At 39.3% G+C, this 21,804-nt stretch overlaps 1 protein-coding gene across 1 annotated transcript in view; it reads right to left on the bottom strand.

Annotated features, from left to right (window-relative positions):
- The window catches only part of MPP6 (membrane palmitoylated protein 6), a 112,501-nt gene extending 92,382 nt beyond the window's left edge, over positions 1-20,119 (bottom strand). The window contains exon 1 of the mRNA XM_030308108.1: positions 19,957-20,119. The gene's annotated coding sequence lies outside the window, so the exon portion shown is untranslated. The remainder of the gene's footprint in view (positions 1-19,956) is intronic.
- Between the last annotated feature and the right edge of the window lie 1,685 nt (positions 20,120-21,804).

Genomic DNA, 21,804 nt, shown 5'->3' with positions numbered 1-21,804 from the left:
AAGTAATCTTAAGTAATGGACTTAAAACCTGACCTTCTCACAGCTCCACTGCCATCACTACTCTAACCACCATCACCTCTTGCTTATTTACTTCAGCAGCCACTCAACTGGTCACTTACTTTCACTCTAGTTCTCAACAGTATTTTCCAGAGGGGCTAGAAACATTATTTTAAAACATAAAAAAGATTTTGTTATTGTTCTGCCAAAACTGTCCAATGGTTTCTCACTGCACTTATAAAATGCTCTAAATCCTGACCACGGCCTACACCAGCCTTCACGAGTTGGCACTCTGTGTGCCCCGCTGAGTTCACCCTTGACAATCTCTCCCCAATCTGCTTATCCTCAGTCGCACTGGCCTGCTTTCTGTACTTCAAACAGGCCTAATTTCCCATTTTTCATCTTTACCATTTTCTGTTCTCTCTGCTTGAAATGATTCCCAGATAGCCACACATATATCCTTCCTCTCTCATTTGTCTCAGTATGTTACCTCCCCAGAAACAACCTAAATACTCAATCCTAACTAGCCTTTTCCACACACACACACACACACACACACACACACACACACACACCACACTTAGGCACTCTCCCTCCTACTAGGTTTGTATCCATCAGAGTGCTTATCTGAAGCACCTTTGCTTATTGTCTGTCTCCCTTCACTAAAAACTCAGTCATTTTATCTCCTCTGGCGCTAGGGCAATAACTTGACACACAGTAGGCACTCAGATATTTATCAACCAATTCAGAAATATGTGCTAATGCCGTTCAAAGTTCTATTTCTTGAGTTTCAGACTCCTATCTCCTTGCCTACCTCTCTGTAAAGATGTTCTATGAGTACTATAAACTCAATGTACCCATGTATTGCATTACTTCCTAAATCTGGTTTGCTTCCTATATTTCCCATCTCAGGTAATGGCACCCAGGTACACCTTGTCAATCTCCTTTATTGTCTCTAGTTAACCTGCTGCCAAGACCTTTCAGTGTAGTATCTTTCATATATATCCCTTTATCTCCACAGTCACTGCCTTAGTTCATTCTCTCATCTCTCACCTTAACTTCCACAACATTCTATTTATTTTCCTTCATCTATCCCCCATATCACCATTAGAGTGAGCTTTCCAAAAATATAAATATATGGGGCACCTGGGTGACTCAGCTGGGCGAGTGTTCAACTCTTGGTTTCAGCTCAGGTCATGATCTCACGGTTTGTGGGTTCAAGCCCCTCTTTGGGGCCTGCTAGGGATTCTCTATCTCCCTCCCTCTGCTCCTCCCCCATTCACGTTTTTTTCTCCCCCCCCCCCAAAATAAATAAATTAAAAAAAATACAAATATGACCATGTTTATCCCCAGGTTAATATCACTCACTGGTTCCCTATCACCTATAAAATACAAATTCCTTAACATGGCACAAAGCCCTCACATTTTCCCCTGTAACTGTTCAAACATGCTCTCCTGCTCCCCCTTGGAGGGGCCCTTTTAATTCTGGCCACGCTAGGCCATTTGCTAGTCCCTAAATCCACTGCTTCATTTTGCTGTAACTTCATCTTAATTGTCTCAAATGGAGCCTTTTCTGACCCATCCTAGCAGATTTAGAATTACAACACTTACTGTATAAGTATAGTCAATCCTCATTATTCATGAATTCTGTATTTATGAATTTGCCTATTTGCTAAAATTTATTTTTAACCCTAAAATCAATACTTGGAGTGCTTTTGTGGTTACCTGCAGACAGGCACAGAGGCAAAAAACGTGTCCAGTGTATGCATCCCCAGCATAGGTCCAACAAGGCAACACTCTGCCCTTTTGTTTCAGCTCTCACACTAAAAACAAGGATCCTTTTCACAGTTTATTTAGTGCCATGTTTTTCACATTTTTGTGCTTTTTTTTTTTTTTTTTGTGGTGATTCTGCTGTCTAAAATGTCCCCCAAGCATAATGCTTAAGTGCTATTTAGTGTTCCTAAGGACAAGAAGCCTGATGATGTGCCTTGCACAGAAAATACATGTGTTCAATGAGCTTCCTTTAAGCATGAGTTATTGCTGTTGACCATTCAATGTTAATGAATCAACAACACATGTTAAGGTGTCTTTAAACAAAAAACACAAATAACACGGTTATGCACTGACCAGTTAATAAAAATGTGATCAGAGGCTCATAAGAATCTAACCCTGAATTTTCCCCTAAAAGCAATGACTATTTTCTAATTCAGTGTTCACAAAGAATTTCTAAAACATAACTACCATGAATAATGAAAATTGACTGTATTTTCATTTACGTGTCTCCACCACAAAATTAGTGGGCTGAGGGCAGAAATGCATCTTACTTATCTTTGAACTCTAATTCTTAGTATTATGCCAGACATGCATACTGAAGTTACCATTTATTGCACATAATTTTACAACTATGGTTTCTCATTTTTGTAATGTGGATATGCCGTGTATGTTTAGACATTATGGTAGGATCCTCAACTGTTCCCCAGCCCAGGAAGACCTTGCTCAACTTGGACAGTGAATGGTCTGAACTTTATCTTCCATCCCTGCCCCTTCACCTCTTTTATAACCAAAGATCATGCTCTTCAAGTTCAAACTTAAAAAATCAAAGTTAAATGAAAAGGCATTTATAGAGATTTACTTTTCATCAGTTAGCCCTAATGAGCTTAGATCTAAAAACAGAGAAGCTGCCAGCCAAAATGGAAGACTGAGCACACATGCCCACATTTTCTCCTCCTGAGGTCACAGTAAAATGACAGGAAAAACACTTTTTAAAAAGAATAAAATGCCAAGAGGGGCTTCTGGGTGGCTCAGTTGGTTAAGCATCCCACTTCAGCTCAGGTCATGATCTCACAGTTCTTGGGTTCAAGCCCTGCATCGAGCTCTGTGCTGACAGTGTGTCTCCCTCTCTCTCTGCCCCTCCCTCCCTCTCTCTCAAAAATGGACATTAAAGAAAAAAAAAAAAAAAGAATAAAATGCCAAGAATACTGGAGGTGAGGTGGGAAAGAAATCAAAGAGATTAGCCAAACCAGAAATTTTAGGAAATTCCCGGAAGTTAGAAAACAGATAAATGAGGCCTGGAGGTCCAGCAAAAAATTAGGCTTGATAATCTGAAAATAATTCCTTCATTTACAAAACAGCTAGAAATGCTAAACACCAAAAACATCCTCTCAGATACAAAACAAATCCCCAAGAAAATCTCCATGAGCCCACACGAAGAGGATAAAAGACCGGTTGGCTCCTCTAGGGTTTGCAGATGTTAGTACCTAGAAGTTCAGAGGCAGCAGCTTAGGCCTTAGTTTGCTCAAAATGGAGAATTGCATATGAGACCCTCCAATTAAGGCTGGGACCTTACAGGGTTAACCCCCACCTTGTAAAAGAGTGGCCTAGCAAAGACGTGCCTGCTGGTCACGAAAGACAATGAGGGCATTAGCTTGTCTTAGCTTGGATTCCATATCAGAGGAAAATATAGCCTGAGAATTTGTAACCACAGCCTACTCTCAAGGATTCAGGGTTCCAATACACCTACCAAGTTCAGAAAACCATGAGCAGAGAATTTACAAAGATGCCAAAGAAAAGCCTTAGCAAATCTTCCTTGGAGGAATGTGCTCTTTAATCGGGCTGTACAGAAACCTTTCAATAAAACCCAGCCAAGCATGAGCTCACAACTCAAAAACCACAGAACACTCAAGAAAAAAAAAAAAAAAAGGTAATTGAAAACACAAGACAGTAACACTGTCATAAAGGAAAGCAGATAAGATTGAATAAACATTGTAATCTAAGACATTCAGTTCTTCCCAAGAAAAAGCCTCCCTTGAGAAGTACATGTGTGCTCAAATATTCTTCTTTTATACTGGAGTCAATATAATTACTGTGTAAAATGGAAAAAAGACATGTTTTCTAAGACACGTGGAATAATTTTAATAATGACAATACTCTCATCCAGGGTAAGTTCCACCCTCTTTCCAAGGAGCATTTGGAAGTACGTGAGGGCATTTTTGATGCCCCAATGGCTGTGGCAGAGAAACAGGGGCACTAAGCATTAAGATGTGTTCAGGACAACACCATACAAAACAGTACTGCCAAAATGCCAATTATGAATTGTTGAGAAACACTTTACTAACTAAATCTAAAACTGTTATCAATGATTAACTCTATGAAGTAAGACCGGGAACAGAAATTTTTAGCTTTCACTACACATTCATTTTTCTGTATTATTTTAACTCTTTACCATGTAACAGTATTTTTCAAAAGTTAATTAAAACAAATTTATCATAAATTACTAGGGAGGAAAAGCTGTCCTGTTCATTGGCCAACATAAAATCCCTCCCTCCATATAAACTGGATTGATCAGAACATAAACACTGTGTACTCGACTACCCTAGAATTCCTAGACTCAGAAGGGAAGTCTCTTTAAATACTTAAATGTTTCTTAGCTAACACATCTCCACAATTAAAATAAGCTTACTGATGAGAGTTGTGTGCTCATGCAGTGAGGACATGATGCCTGTTCTGTGAGACAGCAGCTCCAACAGTTGACAAGAAGCCCAAGGAAGGAGTCAAGACTAAGACACATAACCGTATATATTTGAAGTGGTAAGGCAGGATGGTTCTGTGGTGCAGTTCATGAATGTATCACTTAGTAAACTAATGAAAGCCGATTGTTAATAACTGATCTATGAACAGGAAGATCAGTTTTAGATTTTATAAAGGCCAATTAATGAAACACTTGCACAGATGAAAATGGAACATGAAAATATAATTTATATGTACTAGAAGCAGACAAAAAGTTGTCTACTAAAAAAACCTGCACGTACTCCACAACTTTGAGAATTTGTCATCTTTGAGGGGCAATGTTCTCTCGCTCACTCTTCTCTCTTTCTCCTTTTTTATCACCACACCCTGACCACTACAGAATAGTTTTCTTTATACTTTTGCTTTCCCTCTCAATTTCTTTATTTTACATAGAGTAGCTTGTATACAAGGTATAGTTCACTTATATTTTACTAAAAGACCAATATGTTTAGATCAACACCAAACTAAGATGGGTTAAGGTTCTTTCAAAGTATCTTTCTCCATCAGTGATATGTTCATTCAACTTTTATCTTTATATTCCAATGAATTATTTTGCACTGTTTAACAATAACACCAAATAAAAAACTTTGCATACCTTCACTCTAGAATTTCAATGTTTTCCACTTATCATTATAAAGCTATTCTAAAACCTTTTCATATATAGCTGTTTGTATGTAGGGCAATCTTTACCTCTAAGCAAGGATAAAATTATTCTAAAAGAAATAACTCCTAAGCAATTTTTTCTTTGCAGCTAATAATTTTATTTAAACAAACTTCTTGTATATAGAAAAATTAGAAAAGGCTCAAATGCTGCCAGAAAAAAAAAAAAAATCCTGCATAAAAAAGTTAGAACAGATGCAAACACTATCAGAAAAAACCTAGACTCAAGAACTAGCTCAGCCCAAACCTGGGACATAAAGCACCTTAAAGCACATAAAAATCCCTGTTAAAAGAAAGTACTTAGGAAATCACATCAAGAGGCTCTCACAATTTGGAAACAGTGATCCCTCAAGAATTAAATTAATGAGAGGAAACAAAAGATACACAAGGTTAGTAGAAAAAAACTACCCTAAGAGGGGTAGAACTACTGGAAATATTTGTCTAATTAAAGTGCTTAAGATATACCCTTAGGATAAGAACATAATAAGGAAAATAGTGACAACTGTACTATAAGCAGTTGAAAAAAAGTATGTTAACAGCAAGACAGTATCTGGTCAATCCTAGAAAAAAAAAAAAAGAAATTGATAGGTTTCTAAAATTGCCCACAGGAGAATTTGCCTACTCTGTATTCCAGGATTTCTCAATCTTGTCACTACTGACATTTTGCAGTCAAATGCTCTACCACTGAGCTATACCCGACTCTACTGACATTCTGATATTTCCTTGTTATGTCGGGTTGTCCTATAAATTATTTAGCAGCATCCCTGGCCTCTACCCACTAGATACTAACAAGCATCCCCACTCCCACCTCCACCCCAAATGTGACAATTAAAACTGTTTTCAGATATTACCAAATGTCCTGTGGGAGGCAAAATTGCCCCAGAATCAGTTGTATATTTTAAATAACGCAAATAGATGCACAAAGCTAATACAGTTTGATATTTCTAACATCAAAATCATCCAATTTTCTTGCTCACCTAGTAAATGTCTCATAATAATTTAGCTCTATACAGAAAATAAGTACTTGGTATACAGTGTTTAGCGAAATAAAAAAAAATGTCAGAGAGGAAAGCCCATGACCATACTTTACATGTGTTATCTAATAGTAAAAATCAAGTCACATACTTCTCTCATTTGCCCACAACTTCTAACACTGTTTTAATGTTAACATTGTTTAATGCATCTTTCAAGCGTTTGAATACTTTTAAAATGTTTTAAAATTCTTTAATATTCTTATAATCTTCCTATCAGTATCTTGATTTCCTTTTTAACTTTTAAAGTCTATTTATTATTGAGAGATAGAGACAGAATGTGAGCGAGGGAAGAGCAGAGAGAGAGGGGCAGACACAGAATCCGAAGCAGGCTCCAGGCTTTGAGCTGTCAGCACTGAGCCTGACTCAGGACTCGAACCCATGAACCACGAGATCATGACCTGAGCTGAAATCACGAGTTGGCTGCTTAACCAACTTAGCCACCCAGGCACCCCTAAGCATCTTGATTTTCTAAGTTTCCCTTTTCCCTAATATTTACAGTTCCTTTGCCCCTCCCTTCCATGACAACCACATAGCTCACCCATCATCCTTACTGTAAATATCTTTCCTTTGAACTAAACAGTATTTTATGCAGGGATAAATGAAATGTGACTAATACCCAGGTAAGTGATTGCAAAAGACATCTCCATCCTTTAATAATAATAAAGCGGTCAAATATAGTTAAGAATAAATTGCTTAAATCTAAGGAGTACAAAAAGTTATTTAAAAAATAAGAACCTAAATGAACCTTTAAACAAGATCAGGGCTTACCTTGGGAAAAGATCCCCAAACCCTGAAGATCCAGGGACTGTCCTTTGCCTAGGAATTCCCTGCAAACTTCAAGACACCCCTTTATGTCATTTGGACACAGGGAACTCATAATTTCCCTGTATCCAACTCTCATTCCTCATTCCTTCTGCCACCACTTTCAAGCTCTTATTTCCTTTAAATCATCAGTCCAAGAGGGGTACCTCAGTGTTAAGCGTCCGACCTCCACTCAGGTCATGATCTCATGGTTCGGTTCGTGGGTTTGAGCTCCTGGTCAGGCTCTGTGCTGACAGCTCAGAGCCTGGAGTCTGCTTCAGATTCTGTGTTTCCCTCTCTCTCTGCTCCTTCCCCACTTGCGCGCTCTCTCTCTCAAAAATGAATAAACATTAAAAAAAGTTTTTTTTTTTATCACTGCAAGTCTCTTTCCACTATTCTCTTCTTCACTGTAACTCACCCAGCACAAAACTATCACACAGATCATGTAAAAATGTCATTTTAATGACAATACTAGATTAGAAAAAATTTTTTATTATATGGGAATGTTTAAATTTTTCTTTTAAAAATCTAGCTTTTTATCTATTCAGCCTAATTCCTCTATTCTCTAATATAAACTATTCTAACCATTGTTCTTTTTTACTTTGTATATGCACAAACACATCTCTTCCTACTTAAATGCCTTCACTGATGTTACCCCACCCAACAGTGTTCTTTTTTTCTTAGCTACTCAATACCTAATCAATTTATAACACACTTCTTGCTCTTTTAGAATCAAAGGTTTAGAGCTGAAAGGACTCATCTCAAAATTAATTCAATCAAGTGAGTAGCAAAGTCCCTCCCTACAGATGAGAATTTCTTTTCCTAAACTTCAAACTCTTTCAGAACTTAGCTGCACATGATAAAATGCTATTTATATGGTAATTTGTGCTTCCTAATTTCAGTAATAAATATTAAACACAGCCTATGAGCAAGGGACAATGTTTGGCTGAGCGGATGCAAAGACAGTTTCTTTCTTCACATAAACCATATATAGTAACCTTTTTATTGTGTGAAATTCCAGTATATACATATATACACACATTTACTTCCAGTGAAAATTTCTACTTGACTGTAATGAGTTCTAAGGTGCTCTTTTTGGAGGTATTTTGGGAAAAGGGGGAACTGCAGGTTTGGAAGATAAAAGAGAAGGGAAATAAAGAGACGACAGAGTAAGAGAAGGTATTTTCAGTGTGCTCTTAGAAGAGACAGAAGAAGGAGCAAAACAAATTTCCAGCCTTCAATCTGAAAAGTCTTTGGGGAAGGAGAGAAAGGATATGAGAATGAGAAGGACAAGCCAAGTCAGTGTTACATTATGTTATGTTCTGATGAGTGCTAGCATGAAATTATCATGGGTAGAACTATAAATACCCACTCAGCTCTAGCAAGCTGAGTTAAATAAAGGTTACTAAAAGCTTATTTTTTTAATTTAAATATCCAAGTTATGCTATCTCTAGAGCAAACAGTTGGAACTACAAGTTGGAGTAACTTTTAAGTGAAAATAAGAAAGACACTTTTTTATGAGACACCCTAAAAAATGCTTAAAAATTTTAAGAACTGCCCAGCCCATTCCCCCTAGACTGGAAATCTGAAAAGTTTCTTTCAAAAAAGTAGGAGTAAATGGAAAATAACTATATAGTACGTGGTATTTCCAAATTTAATTGTATAAAATGTTGATAATCTGTTTGATATATTTTATTTAAGGTTTTAATTGGATGAACATTACAAGTCTATAAAGATTTTTAAAGGGTTCGTTCACAATCACAAACTCCTTAACCTTATTTCCCCCATAACATCTTAAATTCCTTCAGGGAGTATCTGTCTACCTTTGGATTTTCAAGAACCTAATGTTAAGAATGATGAGGGCATCCAGGGATGACTTTGCCTACTTTTGCCTTAATAGGTGTTCCAACCTTAACACATTGTTTAAAGTTTTTTTCATTTATCTCCCATTCCAAAAGATTACTCGTTTGAGAAAGAAAATGAAAAACATCTGAATCAACTTACATACAAATATGCATGACTATTGTTTAATTTCTGAAATAAGGAACTTGAATGAATTAAATTTCTTTAACTCAGTTACCTACATTTCTTACATCAAAGTCCCAAATAGAAGGGCATTTACCACATGAATAAAAAGGCGTATAATTTTATGTAAAGCTAAATTTGCCATAAAACATTTTATATGTACACGGACATATATATTCTAGGTAATACAAAAAGACAAATCCACCTGAAGACAGCCACATTCATACAAGATACTAAAAAATTCCTATTATGTGATAATGAACAATTAGGAACATATTACAAGCATGGTCATTCTCTTCATTCAAAAAAAAAAAAAAAAAAAAAAGGCTACGTTACCAAACACTATTTACTTCTGTAGACTTTTAGAGGGAAAGCAGGAGGAAAAATAAGGGCTATGTGAGTTTTATAAACTCTTCAGATTATGTTGGAAGGATCTTTGAGTTCATATCTTCATCTTGTAAACACACTTAAATGTCATGTAAAAATAAGACTTATTAACTTTAGTTAACAGCACATAATTCATTGGACTACTTTAAAAGCAAAGCTCTTTAAAAAAAATATTTACTGAATGAGACATAGCTCATAGCAGAGTGAAAAAAAAACAAAGTTATGAATCAGGCAAAGGCAACTGAAAACATTATTCAACAAATATTTTTCAGTGTACATATAACATTGAACCTAATGGTAGGTGATGGAAAGGATACTGACATTTACTGAACACTTAAAATGTACCAGGCTCTGTGCTGGACACTTATATTATCTAATTAAAATCTTAGAGTAACACTATAGATATTCTAACCTCTGTTTTAGAGACGAGGTATACTGAGTTCAGTGGTAACACGAGACATGTCTGCCAGCAAGCTTACTGTCTGGTACCACGTAAAGCTCTGTGTCCTGAACAAAGTAAAAGAGCTGGAAGTTAGAAAAACTGGGATTACAACCCATGTCTCAAGCTCTTTTGCCACGCTGATAATAAACTATATAAGCAGTGAAAATATTTCACTAACAAGCAAAACTCCAAATAATAATGAAAAGCCAATGTTTCCTTTAGTAAAAAAGTAACCCAAGCATTCAGTTGGTAATAACAATAAAGTATTTATAGTAACATCCTATAATTTATAAACTGTAATTACAGTATTAAAACAGAATTTTCTACAACTTCCAAAAATTTGGAAGCAACTAGGATATGAGTTCTCATCATACTGCCAGATTAGAAGCTATGCAAATTAGCTGCAATGGAGAGTAGTATTCCCAGTATCTTGGGGAGCTGTTAGACAAAACAGAATTTCTTTATATATAACATATTACACATACGTATTACTTCTATTACATATATATGTGTGTGTGTGTGTAAAATACATGCACACACACAATTGTATTTAATACAAGACCATGGAGTTATATTGTTCTTCATATGAAAATCAAGTTGAATGCTTTGGAGAGACCCGAAGAAAGCAAATGACCAAACAACAACAAGAAAACCAAGAGTGATCTGTATAATTAAACATAAAACAACTATAAACAACTGAGGAGTAATAAAACATACAAGGGTCCTACACTCAGATTCTTTCATAAACTTTTAAGTTCTTGCTCCAAAGCTAGTAATTGGTGATAATGCACTAATCTATAGAAGAATGATGACCCAGGGCTCCAGGCAAAAGATACATACTCAAAGAAGACTGGCACATGAATGTATATTTATATTTTTAAGTAAAAATATATTAAACTACATGTGAATCATTTTTTAATGACCCCTCACTTAAGTCAACTTTCAATCAACCACAACCACCACTAGTCATAATCAACTCAGATTAGGGGGTTTTACTCATAACATGTGCTGATACAAGTATATAGCTTTTTTCAAGAATGATAGATACACAAGAAAATCCTGGCAATAGTTAACTTTAAAATAGTGTCTCTCAATCTCAGCACTATGACATGTAGGGTTGGATAATTCTTTGCCATGGCAGTCTGTCCCATACACTGATGGGCCAGGCCCATCCCTGGCGTCTGATAAGTGGCCTCCCAGTTATAACAGCCAAACGTCCCTGGGGGAGTGAGAAGGCAGCAAAATCTACCCCTGGCTAAGAAATACTGACTTACAAAGAGAGGGATGGAATGGGGCATAAAGACTTCTACCAGCACTCCTTTTCTGGACTACTTAAATTATTACTATAGCAGGCTGAATAATGGTCCCCCAAAGATACTCAGGTCTTGGTCCCTAGAACCTGTGAAATGTTACCGTATTTGGAGAAAGAGTCTGCATATGTGACTGGAAATCCTGTGACATGGAGATTATTAAGGATCATTATGTGGGCCCTAAATGCCATTATATGGGTCTTTATAAAAGAAAGGCAAAGGGAGAGGTTTCCTTCTCTCATGCACACAGAAGGTGGTAAGAACAGAGCTAAGAGACTTGAAATACTGCCCTTGAAGACTAGAACAATGCAACCACAAGCTAAGGAATGCTGGTAGCCATCGGAAACATGACAGAGGCAAAGGACAGGTTCTCCTCCTGAGCCTCTGAGGGAGCACAGCCCTGCTGACACACTGATTTTGGCCCAAGGATACTGATTTCAGACCTCTGGCCTCCAGAAGTGTGAGAGAATACATTTCTTTTGTTTTAAACGTATTAAGTTTATGGCAATTTCTTATAGCAGACATAGAAAACTGACACAATCATATATAAGAGTTTTATTTTGATTTTAAAAATCTGTTTCTGATGAGCAGATGAAATGTGTGGACAGCATTTAGCATAGTCTTAAAATATAATAAGCATTCAATAACATTGTTCATGCCACTGACACTATGACTAAGCTCCAAGCTCTTGGTACTAAGAAGAAAAATTAAGGATGTTCAAACAGTAAAACTGGGCATACATATGCACAAGGCTCATGTGAGCGAAAGCACATAAATCAGCCACTCATATGATGTGTTCTTGACAGTTATGTAAGTGTTGTGCTACAATCTGTCCTGTACTGTAAAGATAAGTTGTGCATGAGGCCAGCCAATGATAGCTTCTTGGGAGAGGCAAGCTTGAACATTTATTAGTAAAGAACAAACAAGGTTACAAAGGGAAGAGTATGAAAGTGAGCAAAGCAATGGAAATCAATTTGATGCTTGTAGAGATATCAATCTGACTAAAGTAGACATCATGGTAAGAGACCAAATTCTAGGGTTAGCGTTATGTAAATGGTATAGGACCCTAAAAGCTATGCTGATTTGGTTATTAAAGAGAATATTTTACAGAATGTATTATTTTACAAATATTGGCTTTCAGTGACTTTAAAAATATAAACATAATCTGGCCCTACACCAGACCTACTAAATTAGAATTCTTTGGTGTAGAATAACTCTAAAGGATTTGACGCCTGCTAAGGTGGAGAACCTCTGTACCAAAGTCAAATCATGATAAATGACCTACAGAATAAAAATATTATAAAGTATATATCATATCCTTGAAGTATGTACTCAGCTAAACTAGCTTAGCATTTTCCTAGGTGAAAATTCTTCCTAAGATGTAGCCCCTCTGGGTTCTACCACATACTTTCTCTAAACTAATCCCTCAACACTTTTCCTTTCCTAAGCATATGCCCTTGATCTGCTCAGTCATTTCCCTATTTTCTCACAAATTTTTCTAGAAAAATTCCATGCATCTTAAGCTGCCCTACCCACTTTTAATATCTAATCCAACTAAGATCTGACAATATTTTATAGAAAAGAACCATGTAAAAGTAAAGTTCCACTAATGTATTAGAAACAATTTATGAAACTGTCCTATTGACCATTTATTATAATAAAACCTTAAGTACATTTATCAAGTGAAATTCTAAATCACTTTTTACAAAAGATTTCCAAAAGCTTAAAATTATGAAGGGAGTCTATGAAGAGCCACAGTTCACTTGAATCTACTTAAGTGTTTACTAAGTAGTTAACAAAGTGCTAGGCTCCGAAAGATACAAAGTATATGAAAATCTCAGTGATTTGGAAACAAACTTGAGCACTAGAGTAAAAGATAGGGGTGATCTGGGAATAGAAACTGAATATGATCCTAAAAGGAATCTCCTTTGTTGGTGGCGGGGAGAAGGGTAGTGATCTTGTTGGCTTTACCCTAGCCTGGGCTTGTTTCATGACTAAAGCTAAATATAAAACAATACAAGTTAGAGTGCAGATAATTAAGTTGTACATTCTTTCCTCTCCCATAAATACCTACATTAATTTATGCATATTTCCAGGTATTTCTATTTACCTCAGTACTCTTCAGAAAGTTCAATCACATCAAATTCTATTCATTTATATTTCCACCAGCAACAAAAGAGAGCACCTTTTAGTGTCTATCCTCCTCAAAAGTATTATCAAATTCTTTTGGTCTAATTTCTGAAAATTGTATCTCATAGTTTTAATTTAATTTATATTATGTATGAGTTTGAATATACAGTAAAACCTTGGTTTGTGAGCATAATTCGTTCTGGAAACATGCTTGTAATCCAAAGCACTTGTATATCAAAGCAAATTTCCCCATAAGAAATAATGGAAACTCACATGATTCGTTCCACAACCCAAAAATATTCATATAAAAATGATTACAATACTATAATACAAAATAATAAAGAAAATACAAAATATAAAGAAAAATAAAATACACTTCACTTACCTTTGACAACCTTTGTGGCTAGTGTGAGGGAGTCATGCAGGATGACTTTATTATGTATGGAATCACTGATATCTATTAGCTCAATGGAATCTTTTTCTTTTCATGCAGCTTTAACAAGGAACCTATCCCATGACACTTGCTTTTTGTCTCCTTTTGAAGATTTCACAGAGACATTGTGTCGTCGTTAAACAGATTCATCACTTGTACTGCTACAGCCTTATTCGAGTGATGCTTTTCTACAAAATTTTGCACTGTTTCCCACATTTTACACAACCCACATTTTACTCCCTAACCTCATTTGAAGTGAGGGATTCCACCACCTTCTTTTCCTCTACAGATGAGATGCAGACATAGAAAATCTTATAAAATCTTACAACTTCAGCCACTTGCATACCTCGTTCGTACTTCTTGATGATTTCCCTCTTAACTTCCATCGTAGTCATCTGCTTCTTCTCACCGGTAGCCTTTCTTATCAACCTTTTTCTGCATGGGGGCCATTTTATAGACTTGCACGGATGTTGACTACAGTAAAGTACTAATAAACTCTTGTCATTTACTCTATTTAATGAAACTGGCAATAAGGCAGCAAAGGGTCTATACCTGCAGGCAGCCTGACCTAGAATGAAGGAAAGCTTCATTCCTAAGCTTACTCTTGTATGGAAAAGCAAATGACTGTCCATAGGTTCTTTGAAGTGATAAAAAATACACTACTGCCAGTTGAGGGCACCTTCCAATGTTCTGAAAAATCAATGATTTCTGCCAAATACCGCAGCCTGAGACCAAGTATCTGAGCATGGGAGACGATCACTCATAATCCCAAAGCGAGCGAGAGAACCATTGGCTCAGTTGTGATCGTGTGACATTCGGTGTCACGTACTACTTGTAATGCAAGACATCACTAGTTTATCAAGTTAAAATTTATTAGAAATGTTTGCTGTCTTGTGGAATACTGGCAGAACAAGTTACTTGCAACCCAAGGTTTTACTGTCTGTGCTTAGGAATCATTCAGATTTCCTTTTCTGTGAATTATCTGTCTATAATCTTTGCCTAACTTTATGGTTGTTCTTTTTCTTATCGATTTGCAGATATTCATTATATATTAAGGAAGTTTGCCTTTTGTCTGCAATACAAGTTGCAAATATCTTCCGCAGCTCCTATATTACCATCATGCTGTGTTTGATCACTTCTTTCCTTCACGTATATATATTGTCCTCAACCAAACTATAAATTCCTACCATGAAAGAAAGGACATTTCTTTTGAATATCCCCACAACAGTGCTTTTCAGATCTTCTAACTTTATATACCAGCAAAATTTAAAAGAAGGGAAACCAAACTTCTAGGGGTAGTATAAAGGGTGAACATTAATTATCCTTGTAGCATCTACTTGGGCTGTCTCTCCAATCCCTTTTCACATGGTTACAGCAAATGCCACCAAGTTCTAATAGTATGACATAAGTCGTGGAACTGGGGAGAAATGGGTACTAGATGAATCTCTTTCCTGTCATCCGGGATGGTACTGAGAAAACTCAGGAGATGCTGCCAGCCACGTATTCCATTAAGAGGATGAAAAAGTGATCCTCCACAGCAAGAGAAGAAATGAAGCAAATGTGCATGAGGAATAAAGAGATGAAGTGTGTCATTCTGGCACCAGATGGAGTTCTTTGTCTCAACCTTTGGATTTCATCAGATACTCCCTGCATTTTTATAATAAATCTTACCCCTGTTTATACCAGTTAGATGAATTTCTATTACTTAGAGCCAAAAGTAGCCTACCATCTACTCAAATCATTCCATAAAGGGACATTTTAACACCAAAAGCTGAGTAAGGAGAGAACCTCAGATTCTTAAAGAGGGAATATTTATTTAATAGCAGCTGTGTGCCAGGAACAGGTTTAAGTCCTTGAAATATAGTTAAACAAAAGAGATACAATTACTGTTTCCATGGGGCTTACAGTCTAGTGAGAGTAGACAGATAATATAAAAATACAATGTCAGATAGTGATAAGCAGTTGGCAGGAAAAATAATTTAAAGGTAATGAGATAGAAAGAAATAAGGATAGTGTTATTCTACGGGGTGCTTAGATAATACTGCTTATCTGAGAAGATAATATTTGAACTGAAACTTGAAATGATGAAAAGGAGCCAGTCATGTAATGTTTTAGGAAGAGAATTCCAGGCAGAGTGCAAAGTCCTAAGTTAGGAACAAACCATTACATTTCTGGGACAAAAAGTAGGGCTATGTAGATAGAATATAGTGAATAAGGAGGATGTTAAAGAAGTGGTAAAGGAGTAATGTAAGAAGAAGAGATATGAGATGGTGAAGTACATAGGGATGAGTTCATGTATAGGAACTAGTAGGCAGGAAAGGATTTGAAAATAACAAGCTTTATGAAAAACACACTGTATTTCTCATATTGTCTTGAGTCACTGATAACTTTAACAAAACAGGCCTTTAGAAATCATCATCCCCAAGTACTCGACACAATCTTGAAGTTAGCTAGAAATGAACACTTCCTAAGCAGAAAATATCCTGTTGAACATTTTTTTTTTAATTTAGGACAAAAGCAAAACCATTTAAAAAGAAGAATCTAGGATGATAAAATTATAAAGACTACTCCACATTCTATCCTATTTACTATGATCAAGGATGTACAAAGGTCTTAGTTAAGGAAGAACATAAAAATTTAAGTTCTTTCTAAGCTACAATAAACATAACATCCTTCACTATTACTAAATTGGACATTGCCTAGGTTAAATACTATCGGAGGAGAAAAAGTACACACCAGGCTTCTAAGAACAGCCACAGCATAATTTAACAAAGTCAACAAAGTTGTGAATTTTAATCTTATCTTTACTACTACAAAAAAAGGAAGAACTTCTCCCTTTGTGGTGAAATTGGGTACAAGGGGTGCCATAATATCTCTTCCTCTGAAAGCTTTTTAAAATAGAAGACCAACCTGTTTGAAGAGGTTCAGATATGGAACACCTCACAGAAAAGAGTTTTCTCCAGATCCTTCCAGACAACTTCTGTGTAAACTAGGCAAGTAATCAAGCCTACATGGCTACTAAGATTAACGTCAGTTAAGTCAGGCTTTGAAAGCTCTAATGTACTCATGAATCTCATCTTTCATGATGTTAGTTAGTAGCCCACTTAACAACAGACCAAAAAGCAGACTGTTAATAACACAATCTATAAAGAGAGGTACTTTGCGAGTGTGGTGTGAGTTAAGGAAAAAAAAAAAAAAGTCATTAGACACCTTGATCAAGACTTGATTCTAAGCGCATCCTCCTCAAAACGTTGCCAGCAGTTTGGCAAAGTGCCCGAGATGATTAGCAGCCAGTGTACGTAAGGGAGTGATATGGTCAACCTAAAGTGTATAGTCTCCCCCCAGTGGTCATAGACAAATAAGAAGAGTGGAGAAATCATTGCAGCTTCTGTGAGAATGACCACAAGATTCACTATGCAGAAACTGGTTGCTACAAAAATGAAAGAAAATCTTTAATTCAAAACTAGCAACCTATCAGTAAAGAGATATTTTATGTTTATATGTTCTTATGATATTCATAAATGTGAAGCCTAGTTTTGGAAGTAAAGAACTGACAGGTAAAATAAAACTAGCATAATTTTTCTCAGTATAATTTTTTAAGTAATAAACAGTATCTTCAGACAACCCAATATTTGTGTTATTTAAAAACAGGCAGGTGTTCATTCTTCCTGAAATAAATAGCATATCCCTTGTAAGTCAACCACACTTACCCGAAGTAGAGTTCTGATATAATTTAGTCACTTACCAAATAAATTACCTTGGAAAAGAAAATTATCAGTGTTATATACCTAATGTCTACTCTGCAAAACACTCTTTCAAAAACCACCCAGAACTACTATAATTTGTATAAAGTAAGTGATGTAAAACATACAAATGGGTCCTCTTGTTTCTTTGAATATTTATTTCCTTGGTGTTTTTACAATTAGATAGCTTTTGACTAGCACTTACCCTGTATTATTTGCAACTCTCAGTAATAATTTGCTGTTACTCCCTTTTAACAAAGCTTCGACGTCAAAAATGTCAAAGGTATTTAATTAAAGCATCTGCTGTCTTCTAACCATCAATTATTAAAATGGTAAAATATATCTTAAAAATATAGTAAATACTCAACTTCAATTTAAAAGGAGCCTTTTTAAAAGGTAACACAATTATGGTTGTCTTGGTTATCCCAAGCTAAAAAGAAGGGGAGTGGGGAAGGAGGGAGAGAAGCAGGCGGTGTAGTCTTCTGGAACAATTTCAGCCTGAAATGAGACTCAGGAAAAAAGCAAACTGCTCCCTCAAATGTTTAAGAAAAATATGATTCATTTCTAAAAAATCCAACAGTTGGCTCTGAGAACAAAAAAGGAGTCTGTCTTATATAGTGCTACCAGACTTGCTTAAGCACCTTAATTTTATTTAATCTAGAATGTAAAATAATTCATTAAAAAAAATTCCAGGTGAAAAAGGAACTGAGTAGCATCAATGAGGACACACGGATGGACGGATGGACACACGCACACACCCGTGGTGTTTTTTTCATAAAGATATTTACTGTGTAACCCCAAAGGACAAAATAGAGCAATTAAAAGTGTTACCATTTGAATATTATGTAACCCTAGTCTAAAATAAAAGAAACATGGACCTTAAAAAGTGACATGTAGTGCAAACATATATTTAAACAGGTATTTAAATATATGATAGATTTCCGATACAAATGACCTCAAAATGACACAACCCACAAAAGTTCTTTGTTTACTGTAAAAAGGCCTCAGAAGATGTAACTACAATCAGGCCTCATACCTTACCACAACTCCACAGTAGATACCTAAAATAAGCATTTATTACCTGACGTCCGTTGTTATACGTCTGTACCGCAACTATCTCTGCATTGATAGTTACCTTGCCTAATATATTCGACATACACAAGTTTCCAAACGACCATTTCAAAGATGCCAAGGATAGAAATGGCTGCTAAACCATACTCCAATTGAAGAGCATTTTTACACACCTCAAATGTTGTGAGCCAGATTACAAGAAGACTAATTCAGGAAGCATAAACTAAAATTCTAACAATCCCCCAAGGCGTAGGAAAGAGTAAAACGTGGCTAGCTTCTTGACCTTAACAAGCTGTTTACAAGTAATGCGGAGAATTTTCTGAGCTTCCCCATCAGCCTTCAATTCCCTTCCTCGCCTGCCCCCAGCCCCCTTACATAAATGCATGCCCCAAGTGATGGAAGTTTAACGGCTATAATCTCCAACTGTAATCTCAGGAGCTGGTGAGATTGAGACTAAACTCCCAATAAAGTGTTAAGAAAGTCCTTCTGGGGGGGGGGGAGGGAATTCACCAACCAATCCACATCCTGCCATCATACTGGCCTGTTTGAGCCCTCAATCGACTCCCTAGGGGCCCTTCACCCCGCCAAAAAAAAAAAAAAAAAAAAAACCCAAAAAACAAAAGACACCAGCACCTTTCTGGTTCCATATTAACGTACCGAGGATCGAAAAACACTGCCTCAGCGACGAACGCCTCCGGAGCAGCGTGTGCACGGCCCACAACCACTTTGACCAAAGGAGTCTCGTGCCTCGGAAGTAGCAGCAGTAGTTGCAGAAAGCCTCCTCCCGCAAGAACTTGGGGCTCGGGAGCACGCCAGAAGCCGGCGGAATCGCCCCCTCTCGGCACTGACCCCGAAGGTGTCAGTCACAGTAACTACCGCCCCCGGCGCGGCTCTCCATTCATGCCTTAAACGCCACTCCCGCCGCAGAGGGTGTCGGCGCCCGCGCACCGCTTCCAGAGCCCGGAGGGGGCCCTGCGCGCCCCCAGCCCCAGCCTTGCCCCAGCCGGGGCCGCGCCGGGGAGCGCGTGGAGAGAGCTGGGCGCCGCGCGCCGGCGGGCAGCATGGGCCAGACACGTTGCCGCGCTCCGGCCCGCCCGCCCGCAGCCCGGGAGCCAGGGGCCCGGCAAATCGCGCCCCTTCTGCGCCGGCCGGGCCGGGCCAGGCGCGCGAGCAGCCCTCCCCACCCGCGCCGCCTCCGCCGCCCGGGCCCCCGGCGCGCCGAGCCCAGGTGCTGAGGGGGCGGGGCGGGCCAGGGTCCCCGCGTGGCGCACGGCGACGAGCAACAGGGCGCCCCCCGGCCGGCCGCGGCGCGCGGCGAGACCGTTACCCCAGAGGCATGGGGGCCCCGGCAACTCACCGGCTCGCACCTCGGCCGCCTCCGCGACGCCGCCGCTCCCCTGCGCCCGCCGCCGCCGCTGCTCTCCCTCAGCCGCAGGCGCCGCCGAGCAGCCCCATCTACAAACTCGGGGCTCGTAGTTGGGAATTGGAAATGCGGCTCTCACTCCTCTCCGCCTCCCCTCCCTCCGCCCCCTCCCTCGCTCCCCACTCCGCCCCGGCTACGGTCGCCGGCGCCGGCGCCGCCACCGCCACCACCGCGCGCTCGGCCAACCTCCCCTCAGCCGCCCTCCTCCCCCTGCTCCTCGCGCCGCCGTTGCTGCCGCCGCCGGGGCGCGCTCCTCCTCGGCCTCGCGCGTGCGCCGGACGCCGGGGAGCGCGCGCTCGGGCGCGAGGAGGCGTCGCCGCCTCCGGGAAGCCGGGCTCCGCCCCTCCGGCCGCGGCGCGGCGGCCAGGTGGAGCCCCCCTCCGAGCGCCGGCAGACAGCGCCCGCGGCGTCGGGGCCTGACGGCGCCGCCTGCGCCCGGCCTCCTCTCCCGGGTCTCCTGGCCCCGGCCCGGAACCGCGCCCGCAAGAGGGTCGGTCAGATCCAATCGGCGCTGTTCTTCCGGGCCGAAATCGCCGCTGTCATTCAGCATTTACTAACAGGCAAGGTACTTCATGGGACGTAAAAGAGGCTCCTCCCTGTCCTTTCCAAGAGTTTACATGAAAAGAACCCAGTCTTGGGGCACAAAGGATAAACAGACTCCCGAAGGAAAGCCTCTGGAGAATCTCCTCCCTTCCCCTTCGCACACACACCCATGGTTCCGATGCGTATTTAGCAGGGTCTACAACACTGATGGTGTCCTTCGTGAATTTTTCTCCCGAAGGCCCAGCCGGGGAGAGTGATTCACACCCGAGGAAATGGACTGGCACGAGCCCTTTTCATAGAACCGAGGGTCTGGTATCCCGTGATAACTCCCAGAGCTGGCTTTGCTGGACATTCCCAGTTCACCACATGTTCAGCTCCTCCCAAACATCTGGCTTCTCCAGACCTTAGAAGGGGCAGCTGCGCCATCCTTGCCACCTCAACTCTGACTCTGCATGGAGGATGGTGAACTGAGATGAGTGTCCGGGGGTGAGATGACACATTTTGACAGGAGCGCAGATTGAATTTTTCAGTTGAAAGGAACTGAGCAATGCAGTGCAGCAGAGGCTCTGGCTAGAAAAACACAGCAAGGCAATCAGAGAACTTCTGATTCCTTTAACATCTAGCTCATCCCAAAAGATCTCTGTGAACCGTCAGACCTGTGTGGGGGCTTTTGAAAAGCTGTTAGCGTTTTTCCTAAAAAAATTTTTTTTACAACATATTTACCGCAGTCCTTTCAAACCGTGAATGTAGAAAGTGCAAGTAAAACTTGACATGTGAGGACTATCACATCAGGAGCCCTCCTCAATGCAGCCTTTCTTGGCTTCTCTTGGGCTCGTTGCACAGTCCTGAACAAAGCAGGATAATATATAACAAATGTTTGCAGACTGAGTAAATGCATCATGGTCCTTTGGACTCAGAGATGGAGTTTCAAACTATATAGGTCCCCCCCCCCCCCCGTGAGTGTGGTTATTATGAAAGACAGGGAGAGAATACTATGGGTGAGGTACATTAAGAAGGCCTAGTTCCCTACACAGTGGTTTTTCTCCTTAGCCTCAACCAAGCACTCAAAGATTAATTTACTTTTCCAGTAGGATCATTAATTTTACAAACCAACATGCAAGGGGAGTTTGTCCAGTATTAATTGAGAGCCTTCTTTCCTGGAACAGCAAATCCGAGGAAGGGAAACTGGAAGCATTTAAGGAGACCTGAATGTACTAAAGAGTACAGAGTGGCTTTGGA

The sequence above is a fragment of the Lynx canadensis genome, chromosome A2 (genome assembly GCF_007474595.2).
Source record: "Lynx canadensis isolate LIC74 chromosome A2, mLynCan4.pri.v2, whole genome shotgun sequence".
Lineage (NCBI taxonomy): Eukaryota > Metazoa > Chordata > Mammalia > Carnivora > Felidae > Lynx > Lynx canadensis.
This window is presented reverse-complemented; position numbering and strand designations above follow the sequence as displayed.